Source organism: Bubalus kerabau, chromosome 14, assembly GCF_029407905.1.
Source record: "Bubalus kerabau isolate K-KA32 ecotype Philippines breed swamp buffalo chromosome 14, PCC_UOA_SB_1v2, whole genome shotgun sequence".
NCBI classification, from domain to species: Eukaryota; Metazoa; Chordata; class Mammalia; order Artiodactyla; family Bovidae; genus Bubalus; species Bubalus kerabau.
In genome coordinates, this window is record NC_073637.1 from 80,896,866 (window position 1) to 80,915,625 (window position 18,760).

The 18,760-nt window shown below is 38.4% G+C and overlaps 1 pseudogene; it reads left to right on the top strand.

The window, feature by feature from the left end:
* Positions 1-7,910: 7,910 nt before the first annotated feature.
* Positions 7,911-8,942, top strand: LOC129627354 (poly(A) polymerase alpha-like; annotated as a pseudogene).
* Positions 8,943-18,760: the final 9,818 nt, after the last annotated feature.

Genomic DNA, 18,760 nt, shown 5'->3' on the forward strand with positions numbered 1-18,760 from the left:
GACTTTTGAAAAACAAAGGATTAGGAACTAGAAGTACACTCAACCAAGACTATCCCTGGTGTCTAAGAAAAAGGGAAATGTTGGCCACCTGATGCGAAGAGCCAACTCAATGAAAAAGACCCTGATGCTGAGAAAGACTGAGGGCAAGAGAAGGGGGCAGCAAAAGATGAGATGGTGGATGACGTCACTGACTCAATGGAGGTGAGTTTGAGCAAAGTCTGGGAGATAGTGAAGGACAGGGAAGCCTGGCGTGCTGCAGCTCATGGGGTTGCAGTGTCAGACACGACTGAGCCACTGAACAATGAGCAGCAACAACGACATGAATCAGTATTGCCTTGGGCCAGTGACAAAAATCTGCTTTCTACTCTTCTTTTAAAATGCAAGTGTCCATTGCAATGATTTTAACTGTGTTTTACCAGCATATGTAGATGGTTGACAATCTATTATTTTATTTCTCATGTCTCTGGATCCGGAGCAACTCAACCCGAGCAGCTGCATCCAATAAACCTCAGACACACAGGGACATAGTTCACATGATGCCATTCTGGATTCTGAGACAGAACCTTAAGGGCATGGGGCTTTTGGGGGAGGGAGGGATGTGTTTTGCACGTGGGAGGTCTGTAAATTGCTGTGGCCAGAGGGTAGACAGCGGTAGACTGTTTGCAAAGATGTGCACGTCAGTCCCTGAATCCTGCCTGTCTGCTGTGTGAATGTTCCACTACTCCACGGATGATAGATTATACTTCCCTTCCCTTTGGACTTACACAGGCCCTGTGACATTTCAATGAGTACAGTAGAAATGACATTGTATAATTTCTGGGCCTGAGTTTAAGAAAACTTCCAGTTTCTATTTTAACCTTCATTTTCACCCTTCCATTTTCATCTGGTTACCATGTAAAGAAGCTTAAACCAGCCTTCTTAATCATGGTTGGAGAAGGCAATGGCAACCCGCTCCAGTACTCTTGCCTGGAAAATCCATGGATGGAGGAGCCTGGTAGGCCACAGTCCATGGGGTCGCAAAGAGTTGGACACCACTGAGCGACTTCACTTCACTTCTTCACTTTTAATGATGGTTATTGGAGAGTAGACGAATGAGCAGAATGGAGGGGAGGGAAGAGACTGAGATTTTGTTCAGGAGAACCTTGGCCCCCACTGCATCTCCTGGCTGAACGGAGCCACATGAGTGACTTCCATGGATATCATGTGAAGTAGAAACTATAACTCACCAGGTGAATACACCTCAATTTGGGGGTGGTTTTCTTATACAGCAAAAGAGAACTTAGCTTTATTTGTCTTAATATTCAGAGAGAGAGAGAGTAAAGTTGGGATAACATTTCTTTTCATTTATGGCTTATATTTTTTCCAAAACAATTATTTTCATTGACAGATGAGCATAGAGAATTTATGGACAGTATTATAGGAAGAGGTAAAAGCACCTTTATATGATGGCATTATTAACTTTCCTTCTTTTCTTATAACCAATGCTTTTTTTGACTATAAAACTGATTATTTTGTTATTATTTTTGGAATAGTATGCATATTACTTTCCTTGTTATTGTACTGATAATTGAGTATCTCATTTATATGATCTAGTTTATTTTTTTGATCCAAAAATAAATACCAAGAATTGCAACTTCTTTGGAGCCAGGCCTAAATATCTTTATTTTTTTCTGCTTTTAATTTTATATATAAAACTATGTCTTAAAGTAATGAATGACTCTGGCATCTTATCACAGCCCTAAACTGCAAATTCCCAGTGGCTGCAAAGCTGCTATTCATTAAGTATTGCTTAAAGAATCACAGATTCCTAATTTAAACAGGACCTCAGCAAGAAAGACTAGCTTTTCCTAATCACAGCAAACTCAGGTGTTTCATTGGAAATATATTCGGTTGCTATTTCAGGATAAAAGAAAGGCTAGTGAAATCTAAAATGCAAATTGTAGAAAAGTTATTACACCTATACACCACTTTTTGTTATATGTGTTTAATTAACCAAGATTGAATTTACATCAATATCCTTTTATAATTATGTTATCATTTTATTGTTGTAAGTTATAATTTAACATTATATTTAACATTAAATAGTTACAACTTTACAGTTTAAGTCAAAACTCACTTTAGAAGATTCCTTTCTTTTAACTGACATTCCTTTAATATCGTAAGTTAAAATATTACTATTTTGGGTTGCTATATTTTAAGATTTTCTAAATAATAACAATTATGTGTTAAATTATAATTACAGGAAGAAATGAAAAATTTTAGATGTTTAAATTCCCACAGATTTTTCAATAATGAAAGAACAGACAGTTTGGAGAAAATACCTAAAGAAGTTCTATTTTCTGAACTTTGTCTTCTAGTAAGTATTTGAGGATGAGATGGTTGGATGGCATCACCGACTCAATGGACATGAGTTTGGGTAAACTCCGGGAGTTGGTGATGGACAGGGAGGCCTGGCGTCCTGTAGTTCATGGGGTCGCAAAGAGTCGGACACGGCTGAACAACAGAACTGAACTGAACTGGAGTATTTGATTCTTTTAAAAATGAAGGACTGATATCTAAAGTGTTTTGTGCTATTTAAAATATCAAAAGTCTTCTCTATTTTTAAATGATGACAAAAAATTCTCCTAAACACAAGACCTGGTGCTCACTAAATTTCTATAATTAAAAGTTTCATTATTATTATGCCTAAATTATTTCAAACATTTTTGATATTTCTACACAGATTCGGTGTGAGTAGAAGAGATTAAATTGGACTAGGAGTCTTGGTCTTGGCTCATTTCTGAAAATTATATCATCTATTTCTTATTGATATGTATGAAATATTTCTGTTTTGATACAAGTCCCTTTTAGGTCATATGGATTTTCAATATATTCTTTCGCTTTTATGCTTCCTTCTTCACTCTTTACATGGTGTGGAGGACAACTCCCCATGGGGTTTCTGCACATCTGAGATCTGCTCCTATTTTGAGGTGTTGTTTCAATAATTTATAGGAAATAGTTTGGGAAGGTAGAGATAGTGCCTCCCGCTGGGTAGAGAGATTTGTTTTCCGACCAGGATGACAAGAAAGCCTTCTTCTGGAACACCGTATGGGCTGCTTTTGCTAGCAGCCTTCTTGTAAGACCGGAGATTCTGCTAGCTCGGGCTCACTCCTGTAATGCGTCCGCTGCTGTAAAGCATCAGCTGATTACTCACATTGTCCTGCCTGCACTGGTGCTCAGGGAACTGGTATGAGTGTTAGTCTGTCTGCTGCTCCTGTTGTAAATTAAATACGTTGACTTTTGCCTTTGACTTAGGAGCTTCATGCCCACTGCCAGTATCCTTGTACCTATAATCGTTTTTTGATTTATATATTTTGAGACCATGTTATCTAGTATATTTTAAGTTGAATAATTTCTGAGTTCGTTGGCTCTTTATTGTTTTAAAATGCTTTTTTTCGCTCATTTATTGTCTTATTGTCCATTTTGTCTAATATTATTATCAACATACACTTTTGATCCTTATTTTTAAATCAACATGATCTTTTTAAAACTGGAGAATTTATTTTTGTTGTGCAGTCTCTAAGTCATGTCTGATTCTCTGTGGGCCCATGGACTGCAGCACACCAGGCTCTTCTGTCCTTCACTATCTCCCAGAGTTTGCTCAAATTCATGTCCATTGAGGGGGTGATGCTATCTAGCCACACCAACTTTCCAATATTATTAGCATCTTATATTAGTATGGTCAATTTTTTTGCATCAATGAACCAATATTGACACTTTTTTATCGCCTAAAGTCCATATTCTACTCAGATCCCTTACATGTTGCCTAACCTAATTTTCTGTTCCAGGATTCCATCTGGGCACCATGATCCGCTTAGTCATCATGTCTCCTGAAGTTCCTCTTGACTATAACAGAGTCTCAGAATTTCTTTGTTTTTCATGACCTTGACAGTTTTGAGCACTGAACAGGCAGTTCACACAGTGTTCCTCATGGGCTTGTTGACTGTTTTTCTCATGATTAGGCTAGGATTATAGATTTTTACTGAGAACGCCTTGGAGGTGAAAAATTCTTTTCATAGCATTAAGCTTACATATTGTCAAGATTAGTTATCACCATTGATGTTCACTTTGGTCACTTGGCTTAAGATCACTTTTTTATGGTATCCACTGAAGCAGAAAAATTTTAATTTTGCTGAAGTCTAATTTATCTGCTTTTTGTTTTGTCCCTTTTGTTTTTTGAGTTATCTAAAAAGACTTTGTCCAACCCGAGAACTTTAACTACTGTATTTTCCTCTTATATTTTTATAGTTTTAGCTTTTATACTTAGATCTATGATTCATTTTGAGTTCATTTTTTTGTATGGCAAGAGAAAAAATTTTAACTTTATTTTGTTTGTATGGGAATATTTAATTACTCCAGCACCATTTGTTGAAAAGACTATTCTTTCTGATTGAGTTGTCTTGGGACTCTTGTCAAAATTCAACTGACCATTAACATAAGAGTTTATTTCTGAACCTTCAGCTCTATTCCATTGATTGATCAATTGACTATCTATGTCTCTGTCTCTCTATATTTCTCCTTATTTTAGTTCCACACATACTTGACTACTTTATTGTAAGTTTTCAAATTGAGTCCTTCAGCTCTGTTCTTTTCCACTATCACTTCTTTTTTTGTAAAAATTGTATTTCTGTATGAATTTTAGATCAGCTTGTCCATTTCTGCAAAAAAGCTTGCTGAGATTTTGATAGAAATTGCATTTACTTTAAGATCAGTTTGAGGCATATTGCTATCTTATCATTTATTAAGTTTTATAATCCATGAACATGAGTTTTTTTTCTCTCATTTATTTAAGTCTTCTATAATTTCTTTCAGCAATGTCAAAGTTTTTAGGTTATAAACTTTGCATTTGCATTATATTTATTCCTAAGTATTTTATTTTTTGATGCCATTGTGAATTGAATTTTTTGTGATTTCAATTTTTGATGGCTCATTGGTAATGTATAGAAATAACAATAGATTTTTCTATATTGATCCTCTATCCTGCAACCCTTATGAGCTTGTTTATTATTTCTAAAGTTATTAGTGTGTCCTTAAGTTATTATATATATATATATATATATAAAATCATGTCACCTATAAATATAGTTTTATTTAACCCCATTCTAGAAAGGCATTATTGTGAACTATAAAGTCATGAAAAATGAGAATTACAGGATTCATATGGGTACAAGTGGCACAACTGAATCTGGATGCATCTATCTGAGATCAGAATCATTCTTCTTTATAGATGTCTAGTATAATATCAAGATGAAAAAACATTGTAATGTATTTTAAGATCCTTGAAAATAATCTCACCCTTGAAAATGAACGCATCAATTTTTCACTGTGTTCTCTGGCTTCAATCATTCATAATTTGTAAAGTCGCAACATCTTTATCATGCTAATAGTGGAGAGTACACATCACTTATAATCATTTCTCTTATCTCTATACTGATTAGAGAATAATTTCCTTTCTTTATGTGTGTGTGTGTGTGTGGTGTGTGTTAGTCACTCAGTCATGTTTGAGTCTGAAATCCCACAGACTGTAACCTGAACACTTCTCTGTCCATGGAATTCTCCAGGCAAGAATACTGGAGCAGACTACTCCCTTCTCCAAGGGCATCTTCCTGACTCAGGCATCAAACCCGGTTCTCCTGCACTGCCTATTTACTCATTTACTCGTTCATTCATCACTGGATGAATGCTTAAATTGCTTCCACCTTTTGACTATTGTGAATAATATTTTATGGACATGAGTGTCTCTTTGAGATCGGGCTTTCAATTATTTTGGGTTTATGCCCCAAAGTGGAATTGTTGGGTCATATGGCAATTATATTTTTAATTTATTCAGGACGTCACCCACTGGTATCCATGCTCGCCAGCAGGTGACAAATGTTTCAATTTGTCTACATGTTGGCCCAAGCTTGTTATTTTCTGCTTTTTAAAAAAAAAAAAAAAAATAGATTCCCAGTTTTACAAAAGAGGAGTTCTAAAGACTTTGCACAACAGTGTGAATGTCCGTAACACTGCCTGCTTGCGTGCTCAGCTGTCTCAGTCGTGTCTGACCCTTTGTGACCCTGGGGACCGTAGCCCGCCAGGCTCCTCAGTCCTTGGCATTCTCCACGCTAGACTGCAGTGGGTTGCATGCCCTCCTCCAGGGGATCTTATCGAACCAGGGAATCAGACCTACAGCTTCTGCACTACAGGCGGATTCTTTCCTCCTGAGCCACCAGGGAAGTCTGTACTTGACACTAGTGAACTGTAAAATTCAGAGTGGTTATGGTGGTAAATTTTTATGTTATGTGCATCTTACCACAATTTTTAAAAATTAGAAAAGTGAAAAATACCAAAAAATGTGAATGTGAAAAAAATGTTAAGAATTACCAAAGTTAGAAAGAGTCATAAAGTTATTGCCTCTAAATATTAACAGAGGGTAATATTTAATATTTCCTAGATGAGACTCTAACTGTGTTATATAATTGTATTTTTTTTTTCATGAAATCCTTCTTCTTCTGGAAATAAGAAATATTCACTTTAAAAAGTCCTGGAATTTTCATCTTCGATTTTAAAAATGTCACAGTACTTACCTTCAATTTTTGCAACGTCATTCTTGATTTTTTATGTTGCAAATTTTAAATGGATATTAAAGCCACTCACTACCAAATATATTTCATTCATATGGCAATTTTTGATAGACATTTAATTTTATGACAGTTTATTAACACCAACCATAAAGAGCATTGATGTGCAGTTGTAATTTTAAAATGTATTTTCAAATTTTTTAAATGTTTCTAGATTTGTATTAAAATATGGGCTTAAGTTTTTCACTGCTCATATAATTCAATCTGAGCAGAGCCCCATTTTAAGGTTATTTTATTCTGTTACTTAGAAGCAATCAGTTTATGATGTACTGGCTATATATTAGCATAGCATATACACCAATCTTTAAAAACTTTAGAATGTAGAGCCACATTCTAGGAAAGATAGCAATGTGTGCTTAACTTGAAACTTACATTACATTTCCTTCAGATTAAATTGTAAACTCAGTGAATTTTCCATTAGACTTAGTTCTTTAATTATCATTTATTAATATTATTATTATCACGTGTCCACTATGTAAAGTCTGTATTACCTGTGAAGTGCTTCAAAACCAATCTTACATGTTGGAAACATTGGACAAAACTTGGAAAAGTTGATGTATTTAACTCAGCTCATGTAATTTGTAAGAGATTGGACTGTGCTTTTGGATCAGTTACCCAGTAAGGCTGTTAATACCTGTTGTACTTTAATGCATTACCTAAGAGAGATTTAGGCATTCAAATACAGCATTATTTTTATAAATTCCAAAGCAAGGATAGATTATGGAGGCAGATGTATATAACTATAAAGATAAAGCTAACTACTAAATGTTAAGAAGGGAACTTCCACTTTTAACCCAGAATATCAAAGTATATTCTGGTCAAACACACTTTGAAATACACGATGAGAGAGTTGATTGTAGTGGTTTTTGCGTCTTTCTACTCAAAGCAAAGGAAAACTACATTAGATGCTCAATAAATAATGACAAGGGGCTATAGAACACCGAATGAGGACAGCTGCCAAATTCTAAGACAACATTATTTCTGAAAGGGAAGCTATTAAAGCTCCCACCAGACAGCACCATTCCTGGTGGCTGGCCGCATCCCGGCCAGTTCTTGTTCAGTCAACGACTATGTCAAGTGCAACAGCATAAGGCTAAGGCAGGGCCCCGCCCCCGCACTCCTGCCTCAGTGGATCCCAGGGCGGCAGCGGCAGCGGTTGCGGGACGGGGTGGGGGGGGTGGGCGACAGGGGGGGGCGGGGGGGACGGGAGCGGGTAGACGGGGGGGGGGGGGGGGGGCGGGGGGAGGGGTAGTGACTGGGCGGTGCCTGCGCAGGAGACGATGCCTTTTCCAGTTACAACACAGGGATCACAGCAAACACGGCCGCCACAGAAGCACTATGGCATTACTTCTCCCATCAGCTTAGCAGCCCCCCAGGAGACTGACTGCCTGCTCACACAGAAGCTAGTTGAGACTCTGAAGCCCTTTGGGGTTTTTCAAGAGGAAGAGGAACTGCAGCGCAGGATTTTAATTTTGGGAAAATTAAATAACCTGGTAAAAGAGCGGATACGAGAAATCAGTGAAAGCAAGAATCTTCCACAATCTATAACTGAAAATGTTGGTGGGAAAATTTTTACATTTGGAGGTTATAGATTAGAAGTACATACAAAAGGTGCTGCATTGATATTGATGCACTGATATTGATGCATTGTGTGTTGCACCAAGACATGTTGATCGAAGTGATTTTTTCACCTCATTCTATGATAAGTTGAAATTACAGGAAGAAGTAAAAGATTTAAGAGCTGTTGAAGAGGCATTTGTACCAGTTATCAAACTGCGTTTTGATGGGATAGAGATTGATATTTTGTTTGCAAGATTAGCACTGCAGACTATTCCAGAAGACTTGGACTTAAGAGATGACAGTCTGCTTAAAAATTTAGATATAAGATGTATAAGAAGTCTTAACGGTTGCAGGGTAACTGATGAAATTTTACATCCAGTACCAAACATTGACAACTTCAGGTGAACCCTGAGCGCTATCAAACTGTGGGCCAAATGCCACAACATCTATTCCAATATATTAGGTTTCTTCGGTGGTGTTTCCTGGGCTATGCTAGTAGCAAGAACTTGCCAGCTTTATCCAAATGCAATAGCATCAACTCTTGTACATAAATTTTTCTTGGTATTTTCTAAATGGGAATGGCCAAATCCAGTCCTATTGAAACAGCCTGAAGAATGCAATCTTAATTTGCCTGTATGGGACCCAAGGGTTAGTATATTATTTTTTCCCCTACAAATTCACACTGTGCAATAATGAGTAGAAGTCATCTGCATTAACTGAGGCAGACTTCCCATTCTCTTACGTATGAGTGGACATGTTTGTATCACACATTTTTTTAATCTCAACTAGAATTGTCCTCTGGTGTGAGAAGCATAATTACGTACCCTGGAACCACATTTAATTGTACGTAGTTTATAATATCAAAGTCACTAACAATTTATATATAGAACTACCTTGTAAGTCAAAGTTGTGTGGGCATTTGTGCTTTAAAAAAATAATAATAAAAGGATACTAAAAAAAAAAAAATTTAGTATCCAGTAATGAGCAAATATACTATTATTCCCAATACTGCATAAAGTGAAATTAAAGAACAGTAAGATCTTTCATTGATTAATTAACAAAGATATTTGAGATTTTTGACCAAAACAAAATTAGTAAAGAAATACCGGCATGATCCGAAGCGCATCTTTAGCCACCTCAGATGCAGTGAGGAGGGTGAGCATCACACTGCAGTGAAGAATTCTGCATCCAGCGTGGACATGGACCGAATTAAAGCACATTTTTCTTTGACATTGCTCATAGAGTGGCCTTATTATTCTCTTACATTTTACAACGAAAGACAAATCAATGACTATTATTTTCATGAACACAGAAGTGCTTCAGAAAGATTTCTTTTCTGAAATCTGAAATACTGTTTGAAAAAAAAAAAGTGTTTTCTTTGGGTAGCAGTTGTTTCTCCAATGGGTTTTGCTTATATTTTTATAAGTGTCTTGTAGTGGAAACCACACATCTTTATTAAGGCCTATGTTCTGACTCTAGCATATGGACTAACTAGCTTTGTGATTTACACAATGGAAATATATGCATATATATATATATATATATATATATATATATATATATAAACTTTCCTTCAACTTCAAAATTTTAATCTCAAGGTAATGTTTTTATTATGGTTTCTAAGTATGTATTTGAATTGTCTTCTTTTTACTGTGTGCAGAATTTTTTTTCCCCGTTTTATGCATGCATGTGTTCCATTTAGATTGACTGGTGAACAGTTACATTTATTGCACAGAAATAAACAGATTTCCCAGTGTTTGCATTGGGAGTTCATCCTGATAGAAACATATGTCCTTGCTCTCGTTCTGCACTTTATTTATTTATTTTTTTCTTAATTTGGAGTATCGTTGCTATACAGTGTTGTGTTAATTTCTGGCTGTATCACGAAGTGAGGTGAATCAGTCATGCATATACATATATCCGCTATTTTTTAGATTCCCTTCCCATTTAGGTCACCACAGAGAACTGAGTAGAGCTCCTTGTGCTGTACAGAAGATAAATTAGTTATCTATTTTATACATAGTAGTGTATACATATCAGTAGACCTTCAATTTTGACAACTATTAAGTCTCCCTTTTTTCTGCCTCAAAGAGAATATTAAGGGCTGCTGATCAGAGAAAATTCATCCAGAAGAGTACAATATCCTGGTGTTAGATATATAACAATGCTTGAATTATAGTTTCTTAAATTCTATAGATATTTAGGAAGGCTTTAAAAACATGATGTATATTACATAAAATGAGATGCATTAAGAACAAATACCAATAAATGTTGTAAAGAGGTCAAACACAACTTAGCCACTGAACAACAGCAACCAATAAATGTATTTAGATGATTCAGAACAGTGAAGAGGATGCTGTTAACGTTAGGTGAAGCTTTATAAACTATGAGGGAAAATAATAATTTATTTATAAGAGAATCACAATACTGGGTATATTTAAATATTGATAAATGAAAAGCAATAATAATAATGGGAGCATAGATTATAAAGGAAATACCAAAACACTTTCATCACACTAACAAATAAACTGCTTTCTTTTCCCCACATTCTCCTCTGGGCCTAAGGCAGAGCTGTGATCACATCATAATTGTGGGAGGTATGGATGGTAATGCATTTATTTTCTTTTTTTGAAGGAAGTGGGAAGGAAGGGAAGGAACGATTTTTAAGATAATTTTTGAATAATCTTAAAACTTTAAAAGTTATTTTCTAATTAAAAAAATCAAGCTACATTTTAGCCTGGTAATCCAATAAAAAGAAAATTGCAATGGAAAAGAAGGTCACAATTGTTGCTGATTATATCATCCCACTGAGTTTATCTAATGCACGTGACCATTTAACTGCAGCCCAAGCCTCACATAAACTTTGTAACTTCACAAATGAGACTGAGTAAGGAAACGTCAATTTAGCTACAGTGATCAGGGGCTTCCTTTGTGGCTCAGTAGGTAAAGAATCCGCCTACAATGCAGGAGACCTGGGTCTGGGTTCGATCCCTGGGTTGGGAAGATCCCTTGGAGGATGACATGGCAACCCACTCCAGTATTCTTGCCTGGAGAATCCCCATGGAGAGAGGAGCGTGGCAGGCTACAGTCTATGGGGTCACAAAGAGTCTGACTTGACTGGGTGACTAAGCACACACTGATCAGTACTGACTTATGAAATAGCTGAAATGCCCCTACTCGTCATGATTCTCGCTGATTTTAACTCTGCATAGGAATTAAAAAGATGATTTAGTGATTTGAAATAATAGAAATCCAGCCACATATTCATATTTTGGGATAACAGTAAATTATGTTTTAAAATATGGCACCCCACTCCAGTACTTTTGCCTAGAAAATCCCATGGATGGAGGAGCCTGGTAAGCTGCAGTCCATGGGGTCGCTAGAGTCGGACACGACTGAGTGACTTCACTTTCACTTTTCACTTTCATGCATTAGAGAAGGAAATGGCAACCCACTCCAGTGTTCTTGCCTGGAGAATCCCAGGGATGGGGAGGTCTGGTGGGCTGCCGTCTCTGGGGTCGCACAGAGTCGGACACGACTGAAGTGACTTAGCAGTAGCAGCAGTAAGTAATTTTAGTTATCAGTTTCCACTTTTGGGGGGGAGGTCACAGCTTCCAATACAGACTGATATTGTGATTATCAGTCTAGACTCCCAGGAAGATGCTAGCATGAGCTGAAAGTCTAGCCTCCTTATTCAGAAAATGTTAATGCAAGGAGATCTTCTTAGTACACATGAATTCCTTAGCATGTACAACCAGACTGGAACTTCTGGTTCTTTCAGAAACTCTGTGGAATAAGGGAAGCTCCTCTCTAATATGAAACTGTCGTGGTGGTGGTGGAGATCTTAAAAAGTCAAATCTTGCCTAAGCCTTTTAACAGTGAGTATCATTATTCTTCTGCCCTGTCTATCCCAGGAGGCTTTTCAGCTGGAATGGAGCTCTTCAGGAAACTGAGAAAGTAAGAAGCTATAGTGTCCCAGAAGGGTGATATAGGAAAGAATATCAATAAAACCAGAGGAATTGAAGGCTGAAGATTCCATGGGGTTTCAAGATGCTGTCTTATCAACATGATTAGACATACTAGTATTCATTTTGGTAAAATTTTTATATAATTCTGATACCTTAGTAACTTTTATTTATTTACTTCAGTTTCACAGTAGTGTATAACTTTAAGCATTTAGAAATACTAAACTGGTATTTGAGACTAGCTGGAATTATGTAGTTTCACAACTTGACTTGGGGGAGGAAACAGCTTTTGGGTATAGATAAATATTAAAAATCTAAAATATAAAAGGTGAAGCTGAGAGTAAGACTATCTTCTCTCTTTGAGCAAAAAATGCACAAGTATAGAAAGAAAAGAAGAAGGAGATAACACAATTAAAATAAAACCCCAACATTTATGGGAGGTGAAATTGCAACGTGAGCAGGTAGTAAAACACAACCTCAAGGAAACTTTGCCGGATGCAAAATGCTCCAGAAAAACTGATGAAGACACCGGGAGTATGACTTCCTTTTCTGGGAAAGCATTGCGGTGTTCCAGGAAGGGAATTAAAGAACGTTTGGCGTATTCCATCAACATTCCCCGTTTTGGAGAGATTAGTGAAGGGTGCGTGTGTAGACCATAAGGTGAGTGAGGGGCTTCCCGGGGGTAACAGTGGATGAGAATCCTCCTGCCAGTGCAGGAGTGCAGCTTCAACCCCTGGTCTGGGAGTATTCCACATGCCAAGGACCAACTCAGCCCGTGGGCCACTGCTGGGAGCCACCACGGGAGATCCCACCTATGACAAGGTCATGTGGAAGAGCCATGACGAGCAAGGCGGATCATGGCTCCAGAGATTCCCTGGATCTGCTCGAGCGTCTACCCCAAAACCAGAATCTGTCTGTCTTACTATTTTGTGCCTTTCACCAACTCTTCTGACATTAACAGGGGGCTATCCCCGACCACCTTTCTCTGGAAAAAGTCAACTTAGGGCTTTAGTTAATAAGTCTCCTGGGCATGATGGAAGTGTTTCAATTCAAATCCCTCTGATGGCTTTCTAGCTTGCCTGACAGGTTTATCCAGACTCTTGCAGCTACGCATGTGATTGATCACAGCCTCCCCACCGTGAGAGACACGGGAAGCCTAAAACATTCTACAAATATAGAGCCTTTCAAAGAGTTAAAAACGATTAGAGTAGTGCTGGTGTAGGATTTCACTGTTGAGCCAGTGCTTGCTGCCAGGTTCCCATATCCCTTACCCACTGTGCACCTGGGAGTGCATCGGTTAACATAGTTGGAATGTGAGAAAAACAAGTAGCAGCCTTGGAATTAACCACATCAGACCTTTGAGCTAATTGGCTCTTTCTTTGTAGTAACTCACTACACCTTTGCTCCTTGAGAATGTAACTCTGTTTAGTACTTTCTGAGGCTGGGAGAAATAAAGAAGAAACACTTTAAGGGAAAACAAGTTTTCTGGCTGATCAGCCTTGATCAAAAAAGGGTCATAAAATGTCCACAGGCCTCCAAGGCCAGAAGATGTTGTACACAACATTGTTTTGGGGAAGGTATGCAGAAAAAATCCTGGTTTTGATAAAGACAAAACAGATGTAATGTTTGGGCTGACTCTGTATGACTTTGCATCTTTCATTTCCCTCTATGTACAAGTCAAGGTATAAAAGTTCCTTTTGAAAATAAAGTTATGGGCCTCGCTCACCGAAGCTTGGTCTCCCCATGTCGTTCTTTTTTTTTCTTTTCTCTCTTTTTCTCTCTCTGTTCTTCTTTCAGGATGACTCCTTGGAACACAGGAGCATTATTGGCTTTCTGTGTTAACCAAGGAAGGTCAAGCCTCTGTTCTCTCTGCTTTGCTATCCTTTCGCCTATGCCGTCATCCTGACGGTACCCCTGGATCCTGCTGGGGCTGGACCCTGGCAGGCCACCACTCCTGAGCCGATGCTCTAGAAGCTGTGAGCTTCAGCTACTGAGCCTGCGTGCTGAAGCTACTGAAGCACACCTGCCCACAAGGAGAAACCCACCCACGCAAGTGTAGCCCCTGATCACCTCAACTAGAGAACGTCCGTGCAAAGCAAAGAAGAGTCAGCACAGCCAAAAGTAAATTAATTTAAAAGAAGAAAAAAATAGAAAGAAAGAAAGAAAAACAAACACAATCTTAAAAAACAAAACAAAACAAAACAAAATACCCACACATACCCAGAGCAGCATAAATAAATAAATAAATAAATTGGATATATCATCTGTTTTCTTTTCCATAAGGATAGTCTTGATCCCTGTCTCCTGTACAATGTCATGAACCTCATTCCATAGCTCATCAGGCACTCTATCTATCAGATCTAGGCTCTTAAATATATTTCTCACTTCCACTGTATAATCATAAGGGATTTGATTTAGGTCATACCTGAATGGTCTAGTGGTTTTCCCTACTTTCTTCAATTTAAGTCTGAATTTGGCAATAAGGAGTTCATGGTCTGAGCCACAGTCAGTTCCTGGTCTTGTTTTTGCTGACTGTATAGAGCTTCTTCATCTTTGGCTGCAAAGAATATAATCAATCTGATTTCGGTGTTGACCATCTGGTGATGTCCATGTATAGAGTCTTCTCTTGTGTTGTTGGAAGAGGGTGTTTGTTATGACCAGTGCATTTTCTTGGTAAAACTCTATTAGTCTTTGCCCTGCTTCATTCCATATTCCAAGGCCAAATTTGCCTGTTACTTCAGGTGTTTCTTGACTTCCTACTTTTGCATTCCAGCCCCCTATAATGAAAAGGATACCTTTTTTGGGTGTTAGTTCTAAAAGGTCTTGTAGGTCTTCATAAAACCATTCAACTTCAGCTTCTTCAGCATTACTGATCAGGGCATAGACTTGGATTACTGTGATATTGAATGGTTTGCCTTGGAAACGAACAGAGATCCTTCTGTTGTTTTTGAGATTGCATCCAAGTACTGCATTTCAGAGTCTCTTGTTGACCATGATGGCTACTCCATTTCTTCTGAGGGATTCCTGCCAGCAGTAGTAGATATAATGGTCATCTGAGTTACATTCACCCATTCCAGTCCATTTGAGTTTGCTGATTGCTAGAATGTCGACATTCACTCTTTCCATCTCTTGTTTGACCACTTCCAATTTGCCTTGATTCATGGACCTGACATTCCAGGTTCCTATGCAATATTGCTCTTTACAGCATCGGACCTTGCTTCTATCACCAGTCACATCCACAGCTGGGTATTCTTTTTGCTTTGGCTCCATCCCTTCATTCTTTCTGGAGTTATTTATCCACTGATCTTCAGTAGCATATTGGGCACCTACTGACCTGGGGAGTTTCTCTTTCAGTATCCTATCATTTTGCCTTGTCATACTGTTCATGGGGTTTTCAAGGCAAGAATATTAAAGTGGTTTGCCATTACCTTCTCCAGTGGACCACATTCTGTCAGATCTCTCCACCATGACCTGCCCATCTTGGGTTGCCCCATAGGCATGGCTTAGTTTCATTGAGTTAGACAAGGCTGTGGTCCTAGTGTGATTAGATTGACTAGTTTTCTGTGAGTATGGTTTCAGTGTGTCTGCCCTCTGATGCCCTCTTGCAACACCTACCATCTTACTTGGGTTTCTCTTACCTTGGGCGTGGGGTATCTCTTCAAGGCTGCTCCAGCAAAGTGCAGCCAATGCTCCTTACATTGGGAGAGGGGTATCTCCTCACCGCCACCCTTCCTGACCTTCAACGTGGGATAGCTCCTCTAGGCCGTCCTGTGTCTATGCAGCCATGGTGTGGGGTTGGTCCTCCCGGCCACCGCCCCTGATCTCAGGTGTGGGGTTGCTCCTCCTGGCTGCCGCCCCTGGCTTCAGGCATGGGGACATGGGGAGGCCTTACAAATAGCTGTGAAAAGAAGAGAAGTGAAAAGCAAGGGAGAAAAGGAAAGATATAAACATCTGAATGCAGAGTTCCAAAGAATAGCAAGAAGAGATAAGAAAGCCTTCTTCAGCAATCAATGCAAAGAAATAGAGGAAAACAACAGAATGGGAAAGACTAGAGATCTCTTCAAGAAAATCAGAAATACCAAAGGAACATTTCATGCAAAGATGGGCTCAATAAAGGAAAGAAATGGTATGGACCTAACAGAAGCAGAAGAGATTAGGAAGAGATGGCAAGACTACACAGAAGAACTGTACAAAAAAGAGCTTCACGACCCAGATAATCACGATGGTGTGATCACTGACCTAGAGCCAGACATCCTGGAATGTGAAATCAAGTGGGCCTTAGAAAGCATCACTAAGAACAAAGCTAGTGGAGACGATGGAATTCCAGTTGAGGTCTTTCAAATCCTGAAAGATGATGCTGTGAAAGTGCTGCACTCAATATGCCAGCAAATTTGGAAAACTCAGCAGTGGCCATAGGACTGGAAAAGATCAGTTTTCATTCCAATCCCAAAGAAAGGCAATGCCAAAGAATGTTCCAACTACCACACAATTGCACTCATCTCACACACTAGTAAAGTAATGCTCACAATTCTCCAAGCCAGGCTTCAGCAATATGTGAACCATGAACTTCCTGATGTTCAAGCTGGTTTTAGAAAAGGCAGAGGAATCAGAGATCAAATTGCCAACATCCGCTGGATCATGGAAAAAGCAAGAGAGTTCCAGAAAAACATCTATTTCTGCTTTATTGACTATGCCAAAGCCTTTGACTGTGTGGATCACAATAAACTGTGGAAAATTCTGAAAGAGATGGGAATACCAGAACACCTGATCTGCCTCTTGAGAAATTTGTATGCAGGTCAGGAAGCAACAGTTAAAAGTGGACATGGAACAACAGACTGGTTCCAAATAGGAAAAGGAGTACGTCAAGGCTGTATATTGTCACCCTGCTTATTTAATTTATATACAGAGTACATCATGAGAAATGCTGGGCTGGATGAAGCATAAGCTGGAATCAAGATTGCTGGCAGAAATATCAATAAACTCAGATATGCAGATGACACCACCCTTATGGCAGAAACTGAAGAGGAACTCAAAAGCGTTTTGATGAAAGTGAAAGTGGAGAGTGAAAAAGTTGGCTTAAAGCTCAACATTCAGAAAACGAAGATCATGGCATCCGGTCCCATCACTTCATAGGAAATAGATGGGGAAACGGTGGAAACAGTGTCAGACTTTATTTTTCTGGGCTCCAAAATCACTGCAGATGGTGACTGCAGCCATGAAATTAAAAGACGCTTACTCCTTGGAAGGAAAGTTATGACCAACCTAGATAGCATATTCAAAAGCAGAGACATTAGTTTGCCAACAAAGGTCCGTCTAGTCAAGGCTATGGTTTTTCTAGTGGTCATGTATGGATGTGAGAGTTGGACTGTGAAGAAGGCTGAGTGCCAAAGAATTGATGCTTTTGAACTGTGGTGTTGGAGAAGACTCTTGAGAGTCCCTTGGACTGCAAGGAGATCCAACCAGTCCATTCTGAAGGAGATCAGCCCTGGGATTTCTTTGGAAGGAATGATGCTAAAGCTGAAACTCCACCTCATGTGAAGAGTTGACTCATTGGAAAAGACTCTGATGCTGGGAGGGATTGGGGGCAGGAGGAGAAGGGGACGACAGAGGATGAGATGGCTGGATGGCGTCACTGACTCGATGGACATGAGTCTGAGTGAACTCCGGGAGTTGGTGATGGACAGGGAGGCCTGGCATACTGCGATTCATGGGGTCACAAAGAGTCGGACACGACTGAATGACTGATCTGATCTGATCTGATCTGTTTTCTTCCTTCCCTCACTATGGATAAATACGTTTTAATGGTTCAAATGGAGATCAAGGATAAAACATACGATTATTTCTTCCATTATTCTTTCATCCAGTTTCTTAAAGGTAGCAGGGATTTACTCCAACTCATGACAATACTGTCTAGGCTAGGAGAATTAGGTCTAACGAGAAGAGGACACCACTGAGAAGATGCTCCTTTGGGGCCACTTCCATGGAGGCAGAGCCAAAGCACAAAGAAATGACTCTGTCCTCACCAAAAATGACTTTAGTCCCTGGAATTTTGTTTTTAACTAACATCAATATTTTCAGATGTCATGATCATGTGCATTAAAGAGAAACATCTATGCAAAACTTTTAAAGTAAATAAAATTGTTCAGGGTTGTAGTCAGTTGCCATGTGAATGTACAAACATCAAGTTTTAAAAAAATGTATCATAAATAATTGTTTTGAAATAAGATTGAACTAGATGCAGTAGCAGTAATGATAATGGTATAGTAGGGAATATTTTTTTGAAACATACAAGGGATTTACATGACAAGAAGACACATAGTATTCTAGTAAGGAAGAAGAAAGAAGGGGCAAATGTAGCAACATGCAGTATAACTGACAGATAAAAATCGGATTTTCTAAAAATATATAATCCCTGAATTAAAATTTGATACAATTTGAAAAATAATTCAGCATTTTTGAACTTGGAAAAATTATTCCAGACATTCTTTACAAAAAGAAATGTGAAAATACCTAGGATGTTTAAGAAAAAGATTGAGAAGATATTCAATTTTAAATTGATTAAGCACTATATCATTT